Raw genomic sequence first — 8,892 nt, forward strand, 5'->3', positions numbered from 1 at the left:
GTCGTCTTCAGCGATGAGAGTCGCTTCTGCCTTGGTGCCAATGATGGTCGTATGCGTGTTTGGCGCCGTGCAGGTGAGCGCCACAATCAGGACTGCATACGACCGAGGCACACAGGGCCAACACCCGGCATCATGGTGTGGGGAGCCATCTCCTACACTGGCCGTACACCACTGGTGATCGTCGAGGGGACACTGAATAGTGCACGGTACATCCAAACCGTCATCGAACCCATCGTTCTACCATTCCTAGACCGGCAAGGGAACTTGCTGTTCCAACAGGACAATGCACGTCGGCATGTATCCCGTGCCACCCAACGTGCTCTAGAAGGTGTAAGTCAACTACCCTGGCCAGCAAGATCTCCGGATCTGTCCCCCATTGAGCATGTTTGGGACTGGATAAAGCGTCGTCTCACGCGGTCTGCACGTCCAGCACGAACGCTGGTCCAACTGAGGCGCCAGGTGGAAATGGCATGGCAAGCCGTTCCACCGGACTACATCCAGCATCTCTACGATCGTCTCCTTGGGAGAATAGCAGCCTGCATTGCTGCGAAAGGTGGATATACACTGTACTAGTGCCGACATTGTGCATGCTCTGTTGCCTGTGTCTATGTGCCTGTGGTTCTGTCAGTGTGATCATGTGATGTATCTGACCCCAGGAATGTGTCAATAAAGTTTCCCCTTCCTGGGACAATGAATTCACGGTGTTCTTATTTCAATTTCCAGGAGTGTATTATTACCTTCAGCTGCTGTCGGGCGTGGATATATATCAACAGGGACAGGTGAAAATGTGTGCCCCGACCGAGACTCGAACCCGGAATCTCCTGCTTACATGGCAGACGCTCTCTCCATCTGAGCCACCGAGGGCATTCAGAATAGCGCGACTGCAGGTACTATCTCGCGCACGCCTCACGCGAGACCCACATTCTCATCTTGTATGTCCACACACTACATTTGTAGTGTCCCACTCCAACACACTCATTACTCGTGGAAGACATTCTTACCAATTCCCGTAAGAGTTTGGGGAATATGTGTCCATCCACACAGAAGAAGAAGGTCATGGCCGGTATTGCCAGAACTATATACTTATATGGATATGGTGTCTGTTCGTTCGGACATGTCCGAAGAAACATATAGTTCTGGCAATACCGGCCATGACCTTCTTCTTCTGTGTGGATGGACACATATTCCCAAAACTCTTAAGGGACTTAGTAAGAATGTCTTCCACGAGTAATGAGTGTGTTGGGGTGGGACACTACGAATGTAATGTGTGGACATACAAGGTGAGAATGTGGGTCTCGCGGGAGGCGTGCGCGAGATAGTCCCTGCAGTCGCGCTATTCTGCGTGCCCTCGGTGGCTCAGATGGATAGAGCGTCTGCCATGTAAGCAGGAGATCTCGGGTTCGGATCCCGGTCGGGGCGCAGATTTTCAACCGTCGCCGTTGATATATATCCACGCCCGTCAGCAGCTAAAGATATTCATATAATTTTAATCCATATATGTCGAGGTTGCTTCTGCATGTTTTCTACACAGCATCGACTAACTCGTCGACTTGGCCTTTTCCAATCTTACTTGAAGACAAATGAAATAGAAATTTTTGTGTATGAAAACAGGACCCTGATAAGGTGCATTATTTTTTTAATTATCTATGCGATTGGCCAACTTCGACCTATGGTCATTTTCAAGCTTCCAGCTTGAAAACGTCAAAGGTCGAAATTGGCCAATCGCATAGATAATTAAAAAAATAGATCCTGCCTGGACAATGTTTTCATTCACAAGACACGTTGAGGCTGTGGACCCGCACAAAAATAAAATTTTAAATTGAATTAGAATTATTATTTAGACTTCCTATAATATTACAAATGTGCAGTTGCTTTTATTTACATCATCATTCATGAAAGTGACGGGATTAGCCTGAGCAAAGGCAGTTGAGCGCCCCACAAACCAAACATCATCATCACTAGCACCCACAGACACAATAACGGTTGACGCTACTTTAATATACGAATACACAGATTCAGAGAATTGTGTGTTATGTACAATCGTAGATTTTTTTGTAAAATGCTTGAAACTGTACAATCGTACAACTAATAAAGGAAAGATGGCAACTGCAGGTGGCACTAAATCGTTTGAACAGTTCATCACAGCTGCAGGCCCGATCTCAAAGACGCCCATTAATACTCCAGTATTTACGTACCTGTTGGATTTATTGGTTAAAATTTCATCCTTTTGAGAGCTGTAGAAGGATCTCTGAAATTAAGTGGTCAAATAAAGGGAGAAATAAACACGTACTAGAATATGTAGGCAAAGCAAGAACTCCATCCCGAAGGTATCGTAGGCCTTCTGCTGTTCCTGATCTACATAAACGGTTTAGCAGACAATCTGAGCATTTCTCTTAGATTGTCTGCAGATGATGTTGTCATTTACCGTCTAGTAAAGTCATCAAAAGATCAAAACCAATTGCAAAATGACTTAGACACTATCTCGTTGATGCGAATAGTGGCAGCTGACTCACAATAAGGAAAAGTGTGAGGTCACTCACAAGATTACGAAAAGAAATCCGTTAAATTTTGATTACGCGATAAGTCACACAAATGCGACTAAACACCTAAGAATAACATCTACCAATAACTTACATTGGAACGATCACTTCGATAATGTTGTAGTGAACACAAAGCAGAGACTGCGTTTTATTGGCAAAACAGACAGGACTGACGGAGGACATCAAAAAAGTCCAAAGAAAGGCAGCTCATTTTGTATTATCGCGAAATAAGGAGAGAGTGTCACGGATAAGCGAATTGGCGTAGCAATCATTATAACAAAGGCGTTCTTCGTTGCGACGGGACTGTTCATGGAATTTCAGTCACCAACTTTCTCCTCTGAATGTGAAACTATTTTACTGTCGCCAACATACATAGAGAGAAATGATCGTTGAAATAAAATAAGAGAAATCAGAGATAGCACTGAAAGATTTAGTGTTCCATTTTTGCCATGCGCTGTTCGAGAATGGAATAATAGAGAACTAGTGTGAAGATGCTTCGATGAACCCCCTGCCAGACACTTAAGTGTGATTTGCAGAGCAGTGATGCAGATGTAGGTGTAGATTTTCCGGGAAAACGTCCAGTCGTCTGATCCTGTACTAACACTTTATTAGATGGTTCAAATGGCTCTGAGCACTATGGGACTTAACTGCTGAAGTCATCAGTCCCCTAGAACTTAGAACTACTTAAACCTAACTAACCTAAGGACATCACACACATCCATGCCCGAGGCAGGATTCGAACCTGCGACCGTAGCGGTCGCGCGGCTCCGGACTGTAGCGCCTAGAACCGCTCGGCCACTCCGACCGGCTTTATTAGATGTTAGCAGTAGTAGTAATAGAGGACAGAATTATACAGGCGGGCAAAGCTTTTAAAATATGCAAGAGAATATAGACATTTCCATTGGTAGACACACAGAAGGAGAAGAAATTTCCTCTGGATAGGAGGTATGGTTTTTGGCATCAATTCTGCAGACTAAGCAGTATATAGAGATTAATGTTGCTAGGCAATTTCTCGAGACTATACCGTAAAAGTCACCCATTATTAGGACCCTAATGAAATGTGCTGGCCATTCGCGTTGTCATCCATCACTGCCGATGAGTGCTGATATAAGGTACGTCTCAAATTTTAGTGACTACTGCCATGTAACAAAGAAAAGCACACACAAAGAAAGCTGCATAAACGTAAGCACCAGTCATAGATTAGGTCTAAGGCACGTTCCGAGGACTGATTCCTGACTACCAGACAATGCAAGGAGCGATGTATCATCGTAAGACATGTGACCATTATGACGTCAATACCTCCAGCCATCAGTACATTAGTACCACTAGACGAATCCTGGTGATGCAGATGCTTATTTTCTCCAGCAGACTCGTTTGACCTCACGAGGCTAGGTGGACCCGGTTTCAGCCTCCCTACCTCATAAAAAGTCTAAGAAGGTACCGAGAATCGAACCAGTGGCCTTTTGTATTGAAGGCAGCGATGCTTTTCGGCTACGGAGACTGTCGGAAATAATTTCATCTGCCAAAAATTAATCTCCATGGAACACAATGTTGTTGTTACTGTCTTCGTTGCCGTTGTTGTTTTCGGTCCAAAGACTGGTTTGATGCAGCTCTCCGTGCTAACGTATCCTATGCAAACCTCTTCATCTCCGCATAACTGCTGAAACCTACTGCCATTCGAAACTGTTTACCGTGTGCAATCCTGACTCTCTGTTCAGTTTTTACAGTCCACACTTTCCCCCACTGACAATACCTAGACCACTCAGCATAGACTCTTTCAATTGGTGCTTTCGTTTTTATGTGTCATGAATGTCTTTTTTCACCATTATTTGACCCACAGTATAATCTTCAATAATCTTCTGTAACACTGTATTTCAAAAGCTTCTGTCCTCTCCTTCTCTGAACCATTTAGTGTCCACGTTTAGCTTCCGTACAAGGATTCATCCTAGACAAATATCTTCAGAAAAGACTTCCTAACACTTAAATTTATATTCCATATTAACAGATTTCTCTTTTTCAGGAATGTCTTTTGTGCTACTGCCAGTCTTAATTTTATATCCTCTCTCTACTTTGGCTAGCATCAGTTATTTTACTGCCCAAGTAGCAGAACTCCTCTCCTACTTTTAGTGTCCATTTTTCTAATCTAATTTCCTCAGCATCTCCTGATTTAATTCGACTACATTGCATTGCCCTTGGTTTACTTTTGTTGATGTTCATCTTTAACTTCTTTCCCTTCCAATCCATTGAACTGATCTTTCCAGTCCTTTGCCGTCTGTGGCAGAGTTATAATGTCAAAGTTACATGTCTGTAGATGCATGTAAAGCTCCTAGAAACAGCTGTAAGCTGCAACACTGATGGTTGACTACCTAGAAGTGTAGACACTACTGTGATGATGGTTTGTAGATAAGACGGTACTTCGTTACACATACGAGTGTCTGTTAAATTTCCACCAATTTCCACTAGTGTTGCTTTCTGCCCTTTTTTTAGAGCTGTTTATACTTTATATATGTATTCTTATTCTCAACATGGTAATTATTATTCTGGTGTTTATACTAACTCAAAGTTTTGCGACTGGATCCAGGACTTCCTTGCAGAAAGAACTCAACACGTCGCTCCTAACGGAACAAAATCTACAGATGTAAAGGTAATTTCCGGACTGCCCCAAAGAGCGGTGATAGGACCGTTACTGCATACAATGTATATAAATGATCCATTAAAAAGCGCCGGAAGATGTTTAAAACTGTCCGTAGATGATCTGACTGTCTGTAGCAATGTAGCAACGCAAGAAGACAGTATTGATTTGCAAAATTACCTACAGAGGACTGATTAATGGTGCAGTCTCTGCCAGTAGACCATGAACGTAAACAAAAGTAACATATTGCGCATACCTAGGAAAAGAAATGAACTACTGTGCAACTACACTATTGAAGACAAATTGCTGGATACAGCATACCCTGTAAATTATCTATCCAGAGCTACCTTAAGTGGAATGGCTACATAAAAAAAATAGTAGGTATAGCAGACGCCAGACTGAAATTCATAGGAAGAATCTTAAGGAAACGTAACTCATCGACGAAAGAAGTGACTTACCATGCAGTTGTTCGACCAACCGTTGAGTGTTGTTCATCGACTTGGGACGCTTACCAGGAAAGACTGACAGAAGAGACGGAGAAGATCCAACGAAGACCGGTGCGTTTCGTCATGGGACCGTTTAGTCGGTGAGAGAGCATTACGCAGTTGCTCAACAAATTCCTGTGGCAGACGCTACAAGAGAGGCATTGTGCATCACGAAGAGGTTTACCATCGAATTTTCGAGAGAGTACTTTCTAGGAAGAGTCGGACAATATATAACGTCTTCCCTCATACGTCTCGCAAAATGACCACGACCAGGAAATTGAAGAAATTAGTGCTATGCAGAGGTTTACCACCTATCATTCATCCAGCTCGCCGTTCTCCAGTGGAAGAGGGAAGAGGGAGGGGGGTGGGTCAGTTTGTGATACCAGAATTACCCTCTACCACACACCGTCAAGTAGCTTGGATGTGGATGTAGAATATCAACGTTAACATTATCACTGGTAATCCGCAATTCCTCCCACAGCAGCATCAGAATCAGTTGCAGATTGGGTCGTCCTCTAATTCTACCCAAGCAATCTGACGTAACCCATTTTAGACGTCGGCCCAAATGTAATACATTATCCAATGTTTTTGCATTATCTCGTAAATCTTTCGTCGAGTTGTATAAACATTTTTGATGTTGTATATGACACACACTTGCACAAATGTTGCCTCTACTTCCGTTGCCTCTGTAGTATTTTACAAAGAAACCACTTTTTGCATGTTGTTCCATCGCGCTAGGACGCTACTCTTCATACTCGTTAGGTTCTATTGGAAGCAACTGACAGACGTGCTACAGATTAGTGTGTTAGACACTATGTTATCATTCAGCTATCTATCAAGCATTTTAGAAACAGTTTATATTTGCTGAAGTGTAACATGTATGAAAGTCCTATACTGATATTTAATTTTAGTTTTAGTCTAGATTATTATAGATAAAAAAAACAGTAAGCGCTGAATTACTTACGGGAAGGTGTCCTTGAATGACATAGAATAAAGGGAAAATTTTACTGCGGATGCAGTTTTTGAATTATGAGCTTTATATTTTGTAATTTAACTTTAAAATGTATACCTATTCAGTGATTCATGAATGAGTACTATATTTTACCTTACATGATTATTGCAGTGTATTATCAGAAATCTTACCCAACGTCATGTCATGACAGTCGTTAGGCAAAATGACACGCTCTTATATCTTCAGAAGATATTCAGTTTTATTTGCAAATGTCACACGTAAATATCACAAAAGAATGGTTTGCCGAACTGCTTATTGTTTGTTCCATTAAATTAAATAGTTATTTACCTGCCATCAATGTCTACTTTGTGAATCGATTGCCAATGTCATTCATGCCGTCTAATTACAATGTCAGTTTCCTATCATCATCATCCATAGTAAGTCCCGATAGCCTGGATTCAAGGTCTTTAATGCTGTAGTAGCTCGTTTTCTAGTTATGTTGAAAGCGTTTGCTAGAACCAACATAAACCTTTTTTTTTGAGTCGTCTTTCTTGTAACTGGTTTTATTCGGCCCGCCACTAATTCTTCTCCTTTGCCAACCTTTTAATCTCAGATTAGCAATTGCAAACTACGTTCTCAATTAATTCCTAGGCCTATTCTAGTCTCTGTCTTTCTCCTACGATTTGCTTATTCTTGGCTTGTAATCTCCTTCTTAAAATAGCTTGAGGGGCACCGAAGTCTGTGAGACGCGTTGCCAAACAACCCATTCGTTTGTTATTAACGGCATCAGTAGCCTTCTGCATGCTCTCTGAATACCCTGACTGCCAGTTATTGAGTCTCTTATAATTTCCAACTATTATTACTGAAATAATAATAATAATAATAATAATAATAATAATAATAATGAACTACGTGTTACATAACCATAAACCCGACTCGAATGAAAAGACAGGAAGCATAAACTATGCTTGTGCGTAAAATTACATACCTATGTCACTTTACCGGCAGTTACAGCATTCCGTTTACAAGGACACTACTCATAGAGACGTAGACCTACGCAAAAATATTTTTACAATGTTCGCAGAAGAAGTGTTTACTCAACTTCTGTGTGTAAAAAAAAGTCATAAGTCAAATGTTGCGGGGGTAGTATGCCACTTCTGAAATCCAGTGTGTACAGATTCTTCATATAACACCGAAGAATCTAACCAAACTGCCATGCCATTTCTGCTGTAACAGTGTCGCCAACACACGAACATAACCTTGTTCCATAAAGTGCTGCCTACTGTGGTATTAACAAAAAACACGAGATATGTCAATTTACTAGACTATGTCATTCTAGGGCACTTCCCCCTACAACATATCACAGGAGGAGTTGTTTGTGTTTACAGCAATATGTTTCATAAGTGTCGCGGATGAATGATGTTCCCAGTAAAACAAATCTTTTGACACTTACTGTTCGTAAATAACTCGCTTCGTAGTGTGGAATGCCACTTTTGGCTGTGTCGCAAGAGCCAGCCAGCACATGACATCCAACATCCTTTGTCCAGCCCGGAGACGAGGCGTTGGTCTTTCCCTGCTCCGTCTAAAGTGGGTTGCGGTTGGACCCTACTAGGTTGGCTTAAGACCAAGAGACTTCCCCATGACAACGAGTTTTTTCCACCACCTGAGCAGCAGTTTCCAGAGGATTCTATTAGCAGTAGAAAGTAATGACCAGTGGAAATACCCGCCGTCTTCTCCAGGGCTGAAACACTGGAACGTTTTAAATAATTTCCGGAGTTGTCGGCAGCTCGCAAGAAGGATTAGTCGACCGGCAACTCTCCTGGGTGTAGGATACAATTTGGTTGTCTTCTCAGGCGGGGCTGGGTTCGTAACTATTTACCACGTCTGATGTAGGTAGTTACTGACCAACAATTTAGTGTGTGGGCGTGAAATTCTGATCAGCCATTTTGCAGTTTTCTAGGAGAGGAATTTTCGTTTCAATGAGAGTGCTTGTGCCTGGTAAGCAAAGGCACCTTATCGGATCTTGCAGCTATACACTGTCGACGATGTAGACTTGGTGAGATCCAATTGAAGCCAAAAAATTACATTTGTCTCAATAGACACTTGATATATGGCGGTTCTATAGGGCTGCAGACTATGCTTTCAAATTGATGCCGTGTGCCTTGACTTCAGGAAGGCATTTGATACCATCCCGCACAGCAGTTTAGTGAAAAAAAATACGAGCGTACCGAGTACTGGGGCAGATATGCAATTGTATTCAAAACTTCCTTGCAAATAGGACTC

At 42.2% G+C, this 8,892-nt stretch overlaps 1 non-coding gene across 1 annotated transcript; it reads right to left on the reverse strand.

Annotated features, from left to right (window-relative positions):
- Positions 1–790: 790 nt before the first annotated feature.
- On the reverse strand, positions 791–865 carry Trnat-ugu (transfer RNA threonine (anticodon UGU)). The gene has a single exon. It is a non-coding gene; the product is annotated as a tRNA-Thr (tRNA).
- Between the last annotated feature and the right edge of the window lie 8,027 nt (positions 866–8,892).

The sequence above is a fragment of the Schistocerca cancellata genome, chromosome 8, assembly GCF_023864275.1.
Source record: "Schistocerca cancellata isolate TAMUIC-IGC-003103 chromosome 8, iqSchCanc2.1, whole genome shotgun sequence".
NCBI lineage: Eukaryota > Metazoa > Arthropoda > Insecta > Orthoptera > Acrididae > Schistocerca > Schistocerca cancellata.